Source organism: Mauremys reevesii, linkage group 23, assembly GCF_016161935.1.
Source record: "Mauremys reevesii isolate NIE-2019 linkage group 23, ASM1616193v1, whole genome shotgun sequence".
Classification (NCBI taxonomy): Eukaryota; Metazoa; Chordata; order Testudines; family Geoemydidae; genus Mauremys; species Mauremys reevesii.
Genome location: NC_052645.1, coordinates 3850076 through 3865383, shown reverse-complemented (window position 1 = coordinate 3865383; position 15308 = coordinate 3850076). Strand labels below are relative to the sequence as shown.

General features: G+C 53.4%; 3 non-coding genes across 3 annotated transcripts; all 3 read left to right on the top strand.

The window, feature by feature from the left end:
• TRNAQ-CUG lies at window positions 1-72 on the top strand. The gene has a single exon. It is a non-coding gene; the product is annotated as a tRNA-Gln (tRNA).
• A 1321-nt stretch (window positions 73-1393) lies between these two features.
• TRNAS-UGA lies at window positions 1394-1475 on the top strand. The gene has a single exon. It is a non-coding gene; the product is annotated as a tRNA-Ser (tRNA).
• A 2975-nt stretch (window positions 1476-4450) lies between these two features.
• On the top strand, window positions 4451-4523 carry TRNAK-CUU. The gene has a single exon. It is a non-coding gene; the product is annotated as a tRNA-Lys (tRNA).
• The last annotated feature ends 10785 nt before the right edge of the window (window positions 4524-15308 follow it).

Genomic DNA, 15308 nt, shown 5'->3' with positions numbered 1-15308 from the left:
GGTCCCATGGTGTAAGGGGCAGCACTCAGGACTCTGAATCCTGCAATCTGAGTTCAAATCTCAGTGGGACCTTGTGGTGAAGCCCTGGAGCTCCCGGTACTCAACTTTCCTGTCTCCAGCTGTGCAAGAGCCAATCTCCCCCCTCCAGCTGGGTGACTCACCCACTGGAGCCAGGTCTTGGGTTGTGATGGCCACAATGGGTTGGGGATCTAGAACGTGTTACCCTGATGCCTGTGGTTTGACCAGGTGGTTGGGGTTCTTGCTGCTTCACATGAGGCTCACAAGTTTGGCCATTTCACTTGCAGCGACACGTTACCTCTTGCCCACATGGCATTTAAAGGAAGGAGTGTCAGGGCCAGGTTTCATAGTCAGGGAAAGGCAGGAGGGAGGCAGAGTCCCAGGCTGGAGCCCAACACACTTCTCCTCCTCTGGGCACCTGGAGCAGAGGTGGCTGGTGCTGACAGCTCCAAGGGAAGGCTTAAAAGCTACAGAGCAAATGAGGGCAGGGCCAGAGGAGGGGAGAACCATGCCTATGTGTGGCCAGCAGACAGCCACAAAGACACCCAGCCAGCCTGCTCCCTGCCCAGGGGCGGCTCCAGGCCCCAGCACGCCAAGCGTGTGCTTGGGGCGCAAAGCCACTGGGGGCACTCTGCTGGTCGCTGCAAGGGCAGCAGGCAGAGTTGCCTTCGGCGACTTGCCTGCAGAGGGTCCGCTGGTCCTGCGACTCGGCAAGCCGCCGAAGGCAGCCTGCCTGCTATGCTTGGGGCAGCAAAATGCCTAGAGCCGCCCCTGTCCCTGCCTTGCCAAACCCCCACTGAAGATGTGCTTAATCCACTCAGTGTGGGGAGAGGATGTGTGGTTGGGGGGAGGAAAAGCGTTGGGCTGCACTGGGGGAGTGCAGAGCAGGGGTGACACCCTAAAAAGCTGCAGCAAAGGGATGGACAGGTGGGGTGCATGGATAGAAGAGGCAGTGAGCCTAAAATCTAAAAGGGGAGTGTGGGGTCTGGTGGTCAGAGCAGGGGAGGGGGGTTGGTGGTCAGAATTCCTGGGTTCTATCTCCAGCCCTGGGAGGGGAGTGGGGGCCAGTGGTTAGAATGTGTGTCGGGGGGAGAGCAAATATTGGGACAGTCCCGATAAAATCAAGACGTCTGGTCACCCTACATCAGGCTTCAAGTTAAGAATCATTTCCCATTCCTGCTCTGTGGGACGGGAGACTTTTAAACGCGCTCTCTCTGCGACTGCACATGGCTAAGCAAAGAGAACAAACCCCCAATCCCCCCTGTGCTTTGGGAGCCAGGTTTGCGGTGGGAATTCTGTAGCTCAGATGACTTCACGCCTGGGCATTGGGATTCTTTACCAGTTTCTCTGGCATTGGGACAGTTTTGTGCTCCCAGCTGTGATGGCCGAGTGGTTAAGGCGTTGCACTTGAAATCCAATAGGGTTCCCCTGCGCAGGTTCAAATCCTGCACACAGCGAGGCCTGCATTTTAGCCAGTCTCTCACCCAGGCAATACCTCTGTACAACCCCCTGAGACACTCTCAATTCTCTCCCCATCCCAAGTAAATCCTGTTCTGCTCCTTTCATAGAGATCCCTGGGACACCCCCTCACACTGTGTCCCTGAGGGGTCAGGCAAACTCTCAGCGCCTGAAGCCTCTGCCACTCACCTGGTGCCCCATAGATCAGCCATAGCCCTGGTTCTGCTCCTCTCTCCAGGGTGCGAAAGGAGCCAAGTCAGCGACTCCATGGGAGCTACGGGGCTGCAGAACCAACAGAGCAAAAATAGGTGCTCAGCGCCCACTGGCAACCAGCTCCCCCCGCACACCCCACTACAGGCCTTGCTGACAAGCTCCTCCTCTTCCCCTTCAGCGCCTCCCACTTGCCAGTGATCAACTGTTCAGTGGGGTGCAGGAGGCACTGGGCGGGGAGGGGGAGGAGCAGGGACGGGAAGAGGTTGGGGAGGGAGAGGAATGGGGCAGGAAGGTGCAGGATGGGAATAGAGGGGACAGGGGTGGGAGCTTGGGGGAAGGGGTGGAGTGGGGACAGGGCAGAAAAGGGAGGATTTGTCCTGGGCCCTGCACCCCTCTAGGGCCGGCCCTGAAGGGAAGCACTGACTATCACAGTGACAATACAACTGACCAGCATTGCGGGGGAGGCTGAGGGAGATCCGCACTCACAGTGATGCCCGGGCGTTTCAGCAGGACTCAGTGAGCTTTATGCTTCTCATGGAGGTGGATTACCAGGAGCGCTCCAGCTGCAGAGCCCAGGTGCTCCATGTGCCTTGCCAGTGTGGACACCTCAGGAGTTAGGACCCCTGGGGCTGCTTTAATGGGCTCTAACTTGCAAGTGTAGCCAAGCCCCTAGACTATGTCACTTGTGTGACTTACTTGTGCTATTGTAATAAATACAATAGACATGCAATGGTCAGAAATCGCACCAGCAGAGAAGTATATTGCAGGGAAACCATAAGGAAATTAAGAGTTTAAATTATCCTGCTCATGTCCCACATCCCACTAAAATGAATCCAACCCACAGGTCACATGGGCAGAAGTATCGGTGTCAGGATGCTACATTGTTAGCACAGTAAATGAAGCTGCAAAATAAATGATGTTTAAATGACCTCACTCTATTTTTTACAATCCGGTGTTAAGAGGTAATAGATACAGATGGACACCAGGCAGGGTCGCTTGGAGGACGAAGACTTTATGCTTCCATCCCCCACCACTGTCAAGTTTTAGCCAATTAGGACAAGTCAGCAAATAAGAACAACCTCAGGTCTCAGTAACTGCTACAGGTAGCAAAGTCCTACAGGGAGCAGTTTCTGGCACTACACCTGCCCAGCTCTGCTCCCCGGCTCTTCTCGGGCTCCTGCTCTCGCCTTAGCTCCGCCCCACTCTGGCCCAGGCAGTTCCAGCTCCCACAGAGGATGGGACCCCCTGGCCTGGTGACTCCCTCATTACACTGCCTGGCCTGTCAGTGCGGCTAACTTGGAGCTTTGGCCTCTCCCCATTGCCCCAGGGGACTGTCAGTCTCAGGGGCCTGATTTCCCATTGGCCCTTCCCCCTTCTACTGGGACAAGGAACTAGCCAACCAAACCCCCCACTAAGCTTTAGTAAGGGGCCAACAGTCCCTTACTCGAGCAGGTCCCATGAGGGTCACTGATGGCCAAAGAAGGCAGCATGAGCTGGTCCCATGGTGTAATGGGCAGCACTCAGGACTTTGAATCCTACAATCTGAGTTCAAATCTCAGTGGTACCTTGTGGTAAAGCCCTGGAGCTCCCACTGCTCCACTTCCCTGTCTCTAGCTCTGCAAGAGCCATTTTTTTCCCCTCCTGCTGGATGGGTCAGGGCTCTAGAAGTGACACCTGAGGGTTGGGATTCTCACGGCTTCACCTGGTGCCCACAAGTCTGGCACTTGCCACTGTGCTTTCCCTCTTGCCCACCTGGCGCTTGAAAGAAGCAGGGCCAGGGCCAGGCTTCATAGTCAGGGCTGGGCAGGCGGAAGCCCAGCACCTCTCCTCCTCTGGGCACCTGGAGCAGAGGCGGCTGGTGCTGACAGCTCCAAGGGAAGGCTTAAAAGCCACAGAGGCCAGGGCAAGAGGAGGAGAGGACCATGCCTATGTGTGGCCAGCAGACAGCCACAGGGCCAGCCTGCTCCCTGCTGTGCTGAAGGCCACCCACAGACCAGCATGCAGGGCGGCTGCTGATGCTCTGTGGCCAACATCAGAAGAGGGTAGGAAAGCAGGGCCAGCCCCCCTGGTGGGGCCTCTGACCGTTCCCACTCATGGTGCTGACTTTGGAAGTGGAGCCGCCCATTTTCTTTGGCAAGTCAGGAAGGGCAAAGGCGAGACTGGAAGCACCTGGGGCTCATGCCCCAGCCTTTGTGACACCCAACCCCAACTCCTTCCCGGGGCTCTAGCTGAAGCCGGAGCATTGGCCTGAGCGGCCAAGAAGAGGTTCCAGCCCTGAAGGGAGCAGGACTTGCAGCACAAAGTGAGCACAACCACGAGGGGACTCAAATCCTGAATCATCCGATCCACAGGGAGATGCCTTATCCTTTAGGCCACATGATGAGGGGGTCTAAACACTTCTTTGGAAAAGCCGGACACTGTGTTTCTCAGGTCATCTGCTGAGGGGGCCGAGACTCTCTGGGCACAAGAAGTTAAGTTCCCAGCGACACGTGAGACTTAACTGTATGGAGCCAGGTGCAGGGCTTTGGCAGGGAGGCTCGGGCATTGGGGATTGAGGTGCAGCGGATGGACCGGCTGTCTAGGCACAGAGATTTAGTCTCCCTGAGGAGGAGGAGGAATCCTTCTGACAGGCAGTGGCTGTGCAGAAAAAGAGGAGGGGTTCCTGGGACCTTTTTTGCCTCTCTTTTGCCTGCCTGCTCACTCTTGCCTGCACACTGGGATAATCACTCTTGTAGTGAATGGTGAAGCTCTTTCTTAACAAGCCCAGGTAGCTCAGGTGGTAGAGCATCAGGCTCTTAATCTGAGGGTCCAGGGTTCAAGCCCCTGTCTGGGCGCTCAGCTTTTAAGTTGCCTTGTGTGCCAGGAGCCAAACTCTGTTCACAGCCACACAGGGATTCCCAGAAGCTGTGGCCATTTCCTGGAAAGGTTCCTTTCCTTAGCAAGCAGGAGAGAGGCTGCAGGTGCAGATAGCGCAGTCTCTTGCTGCCAGGAAGCGCTGTGGGGCCAGGTGCTGAGAAAGCCCAGAGGGGGAGCAGCAGAGATGAGGGGAAGAGAGACAGAGAAGCAATGAGTACAGAACACAAGTGTAAAGGGGGCATCTGGTCTGGCTATTGTGGGGAACTTCCCTGGTTTATACATGACCCTGGTGGAATTGGCCTGTGGAAGGACCTGAGTCCCCACCCCCTTACCCAGAGGCTGCCTGACCTCGAGGACTGTTAGGATACAGATATTCAGGCCTGTCTGCAGAGGCCTGTACTTTAAGAATTTAGGTGTATTTTTATCACTTAGCTAGTTATAAAGATATAAAAGAGAGAATAAAAAATCACTGTCTGTCTGTGTAATGGCCTTCTCTTACTGTGACAGTCTGAGGCCTGGTTCTTCGGCTAAGCAGCAAAGGCAGCCATAAGCTGGGAAGTGTATGGTCACATCCTCACATTCCTAACTAGTCACATTGAAATAAGGTGCTATTGGGCTGTGAGGAATACAATCCTGTCCTGATATTCCATCACCTCCAGAGAAAGGGAAACTTAGTTTGGTAGCATCCTGTCTGGCAAGAACTCACTTATCAATAGACACAGCTGGAAAACCCTTATGTCTGTATAGATGTAGTTGTGAAATCCTCCCTTCTGTATTGTTTTGTATGTTTATTTGCATGGTCTCTGTCTGGTTCTGTGATTGTTTCTGTCTGCTGTATAATTAATTTTGCTGGGTGTGACCAGTGAAGGAGGTGGAATATAACCATGTTACAGTATATCAGGACAGGTTAGTCTAGAGAAGGAGTGAGGGTACCAGGCAGTGTGGCGGTCGGGGCCACGTGGTGAGTGTCCCGCTGAAGCGCTGGCCGCCCCCCTTCTCTCTCCCCCCACTCCCTCCCCTTCCCCCCCGCTAGACCGGGTGCGCACTGTGCAGCACATGGAGTCCACTGGCTCTGGCCGCCATGGAGGGTTTTTTTTTGTTTTTCCCCTGCTTTGCCGGCCGCACCGTTGTTTTCCCCCCCCCCTGCTTTGTTGCTCCAGCCCCCATTTTTGTGTTGTCCCCCAACTTTGCCGCTCCAGCTGCGCCGTATCCGCCCCCCCACACCCCCGCTTTGCCGCTCCAGCCGTGCCGTTTTTTCCCCCGCTGTTTTGTTGCTTGGGGCGGCAAAAAAGCCAGAGCCGGCCCTGCCCACACCTGACTCCCTGCCATCTCTACCGGGACCTGACAAGCTTTGCTTGTGTTTGGATTCTGCAAAGCAGAGGAGCAGGTGAGGTTTTCCTTGCAAGCTGTGTGTGAGTCAATCTTTGGCCAGGTCTGCACTACAAAGTTGTTTCAGCAGAATTATATTGCTCAGGTGTGTGAAAAACACACTAAGCTCCCTCAGTCAGCAGCTTGTGGCTGGTGTACACACTGCAATGCCACGTCTGGTGACAAAACTGCTCTGTTTTGCTGACAAAATAAAATGACTTTGATGAGAGGTCTAGAGCTTTTTGCAGCAAACTTAAAGTGACAGAGTAGACGCTGCTGTTCATTATATCACCATAACTGGCCTCCTCCAGTATCCCACAATGCCTGCCGTGAACTCGCCTGCCCTGCATTCCTGCTACAGAGCCATGGCCCCTCCCCTTTCATAGCTCTGGGAAGTTCTCACAGCTGAGCCTGCTGCTCTGCTGCGGCAGCCAGGAGCAAATCACTGCCATGGATGCTGCTCTCTCCCGCCCTGCGAACACAGAGCAGGGTGGCGGGAACTTCCATACATTGGGGGGGGCACCGGCATCCGAACTGTGACGCAACCATGACACCCCTTCCCTCGAGGAGGCTCTTACCTTCTAAACAAGGTCGGCTGTTTTCTTGTAAAATCACTGAAAGGGAAGGAGAAAACTCGAAAGAGGTTCCTCCTGGCGCTCACGTCCGTGAAGCCGAATACTCCCTCAGTCCTCAAAGAGAGACCTGGAGAAGGAGACTTGCTGAAGCAAAGCCACAGGGGTCTCTGAGGTTTCCCTGGCCCCTCGCCCCTGTCCTGCCTGGCTGATGTCAGCATCTCTCTGTGAGGTCACCACCTCCACACCACCTTTGACCAATAGTCTGAGGTCCTGCAAAAGGACTTTGTGATGTCACTGCCACACCCCTCCCTTGCTGTGCTAATGTCCTGCCCCTGGCCAGGCACTTTGGAGGTTTGAGCTACTCCCTGTGGATCACCCCACTCAAGGAGCGTTCGTTCTAGGAAGCAAGCCGGCTAGACAGGAAAACATCAGATGCTGCTCCCAATGCTACACTCAAGTTTTTCAGAAATTAGTCGACTTTATGGCCAGAAGAGACCATTAGAGCATCTAATCTGACCCCCTGCATATCACAGGCCTCCTGTATGACACAAGAGCTACTTTTGGGGGCAACACATTCCAGAAAGGTATCTAGTCTTCATTGATTGACATCAAGAGATGGAGAATCCACCACTTTCCTTGGTAGCTTGTTCCTGTGGTGAATCATCCTCTCCGTTGAATATTTGTGCCTTAGTTGTAATATGAATTTGTCTCTTTTCACCTTCCAGCCATTGGGTCTTGTTATGCCTTTCTCTGCTCGATTAAAGAGCCCTTTAATACCCAATATTTTCTCTCCATAAGGCACTTCAACACTTCCATGAAGTCACCTTTCAATCTTCTTTTGATAAGCTAAACAGGTTGAGCTCTTTCAATAGCTCACTAGAAGGCATTTTTCTCCAGCCCTCAGAACATTTGGTGGCTCTTTGCTGCCCCAGCTCCAATTTCACAACATATTTTTCAAATGAGGACACCAAAACTGGAGGCAGCATTACAGTATCAGTCTCACTGATGCCGTGTCACTTCCTGTGACGTTATTGACATAATCTATAACTGTATAGATCACCGTTGCCACCACTGTTCTATATTTTCAGCCAATATGGTAGAAAGGTTGTTGTGTAAGGGGTCTATGGAGAGGTTCTGATTGGCTGATTATAATGATGCTATCTCTAGATGTGTATCATTTTTGTAGTTGATGTTATGAATATTGGCTCTATGCTGCCCGTATTTCAAACTTGTGCTCTGCTTCCAGGGAACACCCCAGACAAGTTGGTGTCAGTGCTGTCTAGCCTGTTTGATGGCTCATTAAGGACCATCAGCTGTACAATCGACCCATTGAGAGAAGGCAGATATGCCTTGTGCCTCAGCAAGGTCTGCAGGGACCTGCCTATGGACAGAACTTTAAGGTTTTTCTATGCCAGGTGCTGTATAGAGTGTCCTTGGGACAAAGACTACATGACAAGAGACTATAAAAGGCTGATGCCTTGCCTCCATCTTGTCTTCAGTCCTGCTTCCTACCTCTGGATGGACTTTGCTACAAACTGAAGCTCTCTACAAAGGACTGAATGACCCCTTATTTTTTCTCTGGCCTAGCAAGAATGAATTGAATTTTGTGACTTTCTGGAAAGTGCAGCGAAATTAAATGTGGGGAATTCAGTCTCTGTGTTTGTGAGCTGATGTTTTCCTCTCACAGGTCAGTGCCTGCACTGAAATAGCAAGAGGGATCTAAGGGCTGGTGTACGCTGGGCACTGAACTGACAGAGCGACGTCTCTCAGGGTGTGACCCCCCCAACCCATATAGTTAAGGTGACCTAAGCCCTGGTTAGATAGTGCTAAATAAAAGGAAGAATTGTTCTGCCCATGGAACTCTTACAGGGATGGGAAAACACCTCCAGTCACTGTCTACTCCAAAGTGCTATAGCAGTGCCACAGCAGCATTTTAAGTGTAGACAGAGTGAAAGTAGATCTGGTTCCACTTTGCACTCTGGATGCTCAGGCACTAAGACTAGAGTAATAATAACAACAGTACAGTGCCTGCATAGTTGGCAGGATTTGAACTTGTGCAGGGTGACCCCAATAGATGCCTAACCCATTCCCTTAATGACTTGGCCACAACTACTTGATATAGAGCTGTTCTATTACATGATGATTCTGTTCTCACTGAATTGTCACTTCAAATTGCTCAGACCAGCTTCCCCAGCACACTCACGGCTGTGCATTAGTGTACTTGTGTCCTTGGGTGAACAGCGAGAATTCCTGCCCATTTCCCTTCCAGCTGGAGCAGGATGAGAGTGTGTTTGTGTGAACGACATTGCTGAAGATTGTTGTTCATTCCCCACTCTGACAATTCAGACAGTCCCTTTCCTAGTCAAATCTCCAGCACATCGTTCCAATAGCTGGGGGCAGGATTTCTCTGGGGCACTGAAATTTTTTCAGGGGGCTGGTGCATGAACTCAGCCTTGCATTCCACCCTTGATGTTTCATGGACTAACAACAGCAGCAGAAAGAAAGAGCCGAGCCAATATCTCCCTGGCAGGGATGCAGGTGCCATGATCCCGCTGTCAGACTATCGCCAGTGCAGGAGTGAAGGGTTCACTGAAATCAAATGCCCTGGCTCAGACCAGAGACACAGGAAGATTTTGCTGTTCATGGATCTGTGCAAAGGAAATTGTGTCTCTGTGTGAAATTGAGGCAGGAAATGAAACATCCACATGGTGGCCCAATGCTCTAGGGAATGTGGGAGAAGGACTCGGGCTGAGAAATGATTTAACAGGGGTTTGTATTTATTGCCCTGATTAAAATCTATGGCTAAAAGGCAGCCACGGTTGTTAGTACTTGTACCTGTGTAGGGACACCCCAGTGGGTGTCAAGTCCATTGTCTTCACAAGAGCAGTCAATTATTTTATCAAGGTACAAATTTCTTGGCCAAGGTATAGTCAAGGTCTAGGCTCCAGAGAAAACAATACACTGCTGATAAGAGGAAGTACATAAAAAGATTTTGCAGCCACCATGGGCATAACTATGATGTGTCGTGTTTCACTCTCCTTTCCCTTTGGTGCCACCTCTTTTCCCTTTGGCCTTGTAGTTGACCAAGGGCAAAGCTGAACATCTCCTCAGACACCAGGGAGTGTTTATGTCCATTCCTGCGAGCTACACAGGGGTTTGATGTTGCTGCTTTCAATCCTCCGGCTCTGCCGGGATAAGGAACAATTCAGGCTGTCACTGAACTGAAGGAGGAAGATCAGTTTTTGACAGGGAGAGGGACGCCTCCTCTTAAAGGGGTTTGTCTGGCTGGCAGTCCTGGTTCCCAGGTCTTGCCCGTGCGGCTCCAGCAGTTTTGGGACTGGGTCACTCCCTTGGCCCCACCTGCTGCCCCCAGGCACTTCCCCCCCCCGCCCAGGGGCCCCGTCAGTGCAGCGGAGCTGAGCAGCGTCTGCCTGCTCGCTCCAGTGGCTGCCGGCCCCTCCCCATGGCAGGGCAGGGTGGGGCTGTGCCTCCGCGCGCTGCTCCTGTCCCGAGCCCCTGCAGCCAATGGGACACTGTGGGGGTGATGCCTGGGGGCAGCAGCACACGGAGGCCCCCCAGCCTGCCCTGCCTTGGAGCCCCAGGTAAGCGCCACACCCCTGACCCCCTTCCTGAGCCTGCACCCCCCACCCCCTTCCCACCCACCCCCTCCCGCCTACCCCCAATCTTCCTCCCACAGCCCACAACCCCACCCCTGCTCCTGTTCCCCCTTCCTCCTGCCCCAGCCCAGAGCCTGCACCCAGCACCCAAACTCCATCCCAGAGCCTGCAGCCCAGACCCCCTCCCCAACCCAAACTCCCTCCCAGAGCCCAACCTCTCACCCCTTCTGCACCCAAAATCCCTCCAGAGCCTGCACCCCAATCCCCAGCCCCAGCCCAGGGCCTGCACCCTAGACCTCCTCCCCCCATCCAAACTCCCTCCCAGAGCCTTAGGCAGAGGGGAGAGAGTTTTTCTGGGGGTGTAGTTAATCCACTTCCCAAGAGGTGGCAGCTATGTCAGTGGGAGAAGCTATATCGGTGGGTGTGCAAGCTGTGGTGTTTGCCACATTTAAGAAGTTTAATCAAACCCCATTTTTAAAACCACCTGTGGTCTGGGAATGGCAAAAGAGCTCGATGAAGCAGGGTCTGTCCTGCAAAGTCCTGGAGATCACAATTCTATATTCCTGTTGTCACGGGGGTATAGCTCAGTGATAGAGTGCTTCTTGCTGCTCACAGTGGTACTTGGTCAAACTCCTGTGTTCTCTTATAAACTTTTTTCTTTTTTTAAAAAAAGGAAAACATTTTCATTTCCATTCTCCATTATGTTCAGGAGCTCCTCTATACGGGGGTGCTTGATATGAATGTAAACACTCAACATTTTGCTGTTCAAATGCATAAAAACCTAGCGAAGCTGTCCATCAGCTGAAATCAGTTCCAATCCTCTAAGTGTCCAGTTTATGTTTTCATCAATTAAACAAAGGTATCATACGAATGTACATTTGCAGATCCCTCCTCTCCAGGAGCTGTGCTGTGCAGAAGAACAAGAACCACATCCAGCTGCAGTTGAGAAGTCTGATAACGAAAGAGCCAACAAATGTTCTGAGGGCTGGAGAAAAATGCCTTCTACTGAGCTATTGAACGAGCTCAACCTGTTTTGCTTATCAAAAGAAGATTGAAAGGTGACTTCATTGAAGTGTTGAAAGGCCTTAATGGAGAGAAAAGATTGGGTATGAAAGGGCTCTTTAATATAGCAGAGAAAGGTATAACAAGACCCAATGGCTGGAAGGTGAAAAGAGACAAATTCATATTACAAATAAGACACAAATATTCAGCAGCCAGGATGATTCACCACAGGAACAAGCTATCAAGGAAAGTGATGGATTTGCCATCTCCTGATGTCATTTAATGAAGACTAGATGCCTTTCTAGAATGTATTTGCCCCAAAAGAAGCTATTGTGTCATATAGGAGGCCTGTGATATGCAGGGGGTCAGATTAGATGCTCTAATGGTCTCTTCTGGCCATAAAGTCGACTAATTTCTGAAAAACTGAGTGTAGCATTGGGAGAAGTGTCTGATGTTTTCCTGTCTAGCCGGCTTGCTGCCTAGAAGGAATGCTTCTTGAGTGGGGTGATCCACAGGGAGTAGCTCAAACCTCCACAGTGCCTGGCCAGGGGCAGGACATTAGCACAGCAAGGGAGGGGTGTGGCAGTGACATCACAAAGGCCTTTTGCAGGACCTCAGACTATTGGTCAAAGGTGGTGGGGAGGTGGTGACTTCACAGAGCGATGCTGACATCAGCCAGGCAGGACAGGGGCGAGGGGCCAGGGAAACCTCAGAGACCCCTGTGGCTTTGCTTCAGCAAGTCTCCTTCTCCAGGTCTCTCTTTGAGGACAGAGAGAGTATTCCGGTTCAGGTACGTGAGCGCCAGGAGGAACCTCTTTCGAGTTTTCTCCTTTCCTTTTCCTGATTTTACTAGAAAACAGCCATCCCAGTTTAGAAGGTAAGAGCCTCCTTGAGGTTTGAAACCTGTTCAGTCTGATCCATCTAGTGACAGTTGAATTTTAGGCATGGAAAATACAAACTTAAGGAGGCAGAATTTTATTCCGCACCTGGGATTTTGTCCCTTAGAATCACTGGGGTCATTAGGGTTTGTCCTTTTTGTTTCACCTTTTCCTCCATCCATCCCTTCCTCCTTTCTCTTTGTCTCTTGCTTCTTTTGTCCTTTCACGTGTTCCCCTCCCATCACCAGGAGCAGTGTGTGTGTGTGTGTGTGTGTTGCGGGGGAGTGCTCTGCAGCTCCCATTGTGGGAGGCCCACCCAAAAATGTGGGGCTGAAATAGTGCTGGGGCAGTGATCCCCACTGGTGGCCTGGGCCATCCTTTGGGCTCTCTGGTGAGAACCCTCAGCCTCCCATCCTCAGTCTCTACCCTGATTGGCTGAGCAGGGGGTTATTGACAGGGAGGAGACTCAGGTCCTTGTTGTTCTCTTTTAAGAGCAAGGAAATAAGTCAGAACCAGTCATATGTTTGATGAATTTTGCTGCTTTGCTGCATTAATGGTCTCTGAGCAGTTCATGATTCTCTCTAACATTGCAGTTCTCCTCAAATACTTGCTGAATAATTACTGTGCACTGTTGTTGGTCTGGAGCTCATCCGAGAGCACTTTATTCAGGTCATTCAATGTCTGAAATTCAAGATCTGATGGTTAGTTTGAAAATCAGGGCTCTTGGGTCCTATTCCCAACTCTGCCACTGGCTGGCTGTGTGACCTAAGACAAGTCAATTCCCTTTCCTAGCCTTAGCTCCTCCCTCTTTCAAGTAGGGATAATAATGATCCGCTCCTACCTACCTCAACACACTCACTGTCTCTCCCCACACACACAAAGTCTCCACACTGCAGTTGAAAGGCAGCTGGCAATCTAGTAGGATGCCCACAAAACGATGGGAGAGAGAAATCTGCATCATTGAAAGTACAGCCATGGAGACACCACACACCAGCCTTCCCTAGCTGGCAAGAATCAAACTTCCACAGAAAAACCCCTATGGTGTCATAGCCCAGCTCCCTAAGCCCTCAGCCACAACCACTTAACACATGGATCTTTCTACACTCTGGTTCTGTTCTCACTGAAGGGTCATTTCCAATTGTTTGCTCAGACCAGCTTCCCCAGCACACTCACTGTTGTGCAGCTCTGTACATGTGGCCATGGCTGAGCAGCAAGAATTCCTGCCCTTTTCCCTACTGGCTGGAGCATGGCTAGAGTGTGTCTGTGGTTAATGATGTTACTGTAGATTGTTCATTCCCTGCCTTGGCAATTCAGACAGTCCCTTTTCCCAACATATTTCCAGCACATCAGTCTCTGGCTGGTGTCTCCTGGGCAGTGGAAAACATCTCTTGTTTGGTGCTGCCAAGGGGATCGTGCAGAGCTGAGACATCCCTCGGCTTGGAACAAAGGGGGAGTTGGATGGAATTTATCACACAACCCTCCCTGCTCCCCAGAGCCCCATGGGGAGAATCTAGAGAGGGGGGAGTCATTCCTCCCCTGCGCTCCCAGAAGAGCTGCTAGGACTCCTTCCTGCCAGCTACTCACCCCTGGATACACCCTCAGCTCCTGGGAACTTTCTGCTCCAAAGGCTCCAGAGGCCTGGGGTGGGGAGGGCGTCACTGCACAGTCTGAAACACAAGGGAGGTTTCTGGAATTGAAGGAAGGAGCAGGAAATGGAGAGGAAAGAAACAGAGAGAAAACGCCTCTTCTCCCCTCCCCCTCCCAGCAAGAAATGTGACCAAGGACCAGCGTTAGGGGAAATGGTGCCCGGGGCAAAACTTGTACTTTGGCACTTCCCCATTGCCCCGGACGATCCGCCTCCCCGTTTACAGCTAGCTCCTGCACTCCCAACCCTTGTGCCTCCTTCACCCCTAATTCCTGCCCCCTCCTGTGCCCTAACCCCTACACTGTCGCCTTTGCCCTTAACTCCCACACTCCCCTCCTGTGCAGGGCCGACTCCAGACCCCAGCGCGCTAAGCGCGCGCTTGGGGCAGCATCCCGTGGGAGGGCGGCAGGCGGCTCCGGTGGACCTCCTGCAGACGTGCCTGCGGAGGGTCCCCCGGTCCCGTGGCTTTGGTGGAGCATCCGCAGGCATGCCTGCGGGAGGTCCACCGGAGCCGCGGGACCAGCGGACCCTCTGCAGCCACGTCTGCAGGAGATGCACCGGAGCCGCGGGACCGGCGACCGCCAGAGCGTCCCCCGTGGCGTGCCGCCCTACTGGGGCGGCGCAAATCCTAGAGCCGCCCCTGCTCCTGTGCCACCAGCCATTGCCCCTCTGCTGCACCCCCTTCATCCCTAACCCCTGCACCCCCTCCTGCACCCATGTGGGGACACTGACCTGTGTACATGGAGCCGCTGGCATTGCTGCCTGCTCCTCCCTGGGATGCTGCTCCTCCGGGCACCCCGAGGTGCTGCAGGGCGTGGGGAGGGGCGAGAAGTGACATCATCCGAGCTCCCTGCATCCAGGTCACTTTCCTCAGCCGGGCTGTATCAGGGGAGAGCAGTGAGCACCTTTGCACTGCCACACGGTGCCCTTTGACCCCTGGAGCCCTGGGCGGCTGCCGGGGGCCCCACCCCTAAGGCCGGCCGGGCTCCCCAGCACGAACAGCAGACACACAGGGAGACTGGCCACCCACTGAGCAGAGGTAGCCTGGGCGGCTCATAATGGAGGCTCGGGGGGCTCAGCCTCCCCAAACCTTGCGTCGCCCAGGGGGCAGTGGGGCCCATGACTAGGGGCCCTGGCCAAACTGGGCCCCCTGGAAAACTCTCCCCCATGTCGGCCCCAGGGCTGGAGGAGCTCCCACTCCCTGCTACGGCCCGGGGGCTGCAGCAGGGGCACAGAGCATCTCTGGTCTCGGGGCCACAGCGGGGCAGGGGTAAAGGAGTGACAGGGTGGGGCCAGTAGGGGAAGGGGTGGAACAGAGGTGACAGTGGATGGGGCCGTGGGTGGAAGGTGTGGAAGGGGGCAGAGCCACAGACAGTAACGGGGGGTCATGGTTCCAGTGCTGGGGCCCCGCACTTGTTCTCCCTTCCCTGGGCTTTGGCATCACTAGCCCCTGCTTAGCAAGTAGGGTTCAGTGGTCCCCAAAATGTGGGGCATGAGTCCTAGGGGGACACAGAGGAACATTCATGGGGGCACCTCAGGGCCTGAGCCAGCCCCCATGGAGGGAGCAGCGCTCAGCCCCACTCTGTCCCAGCTCTTCCCCAACCCCACCCTCAGCCTGGGCCTCTGGCTCCCTCCTTGGCCTCGACCCCCTTACCCCTGTCTGCACCTCTCTCCCCAG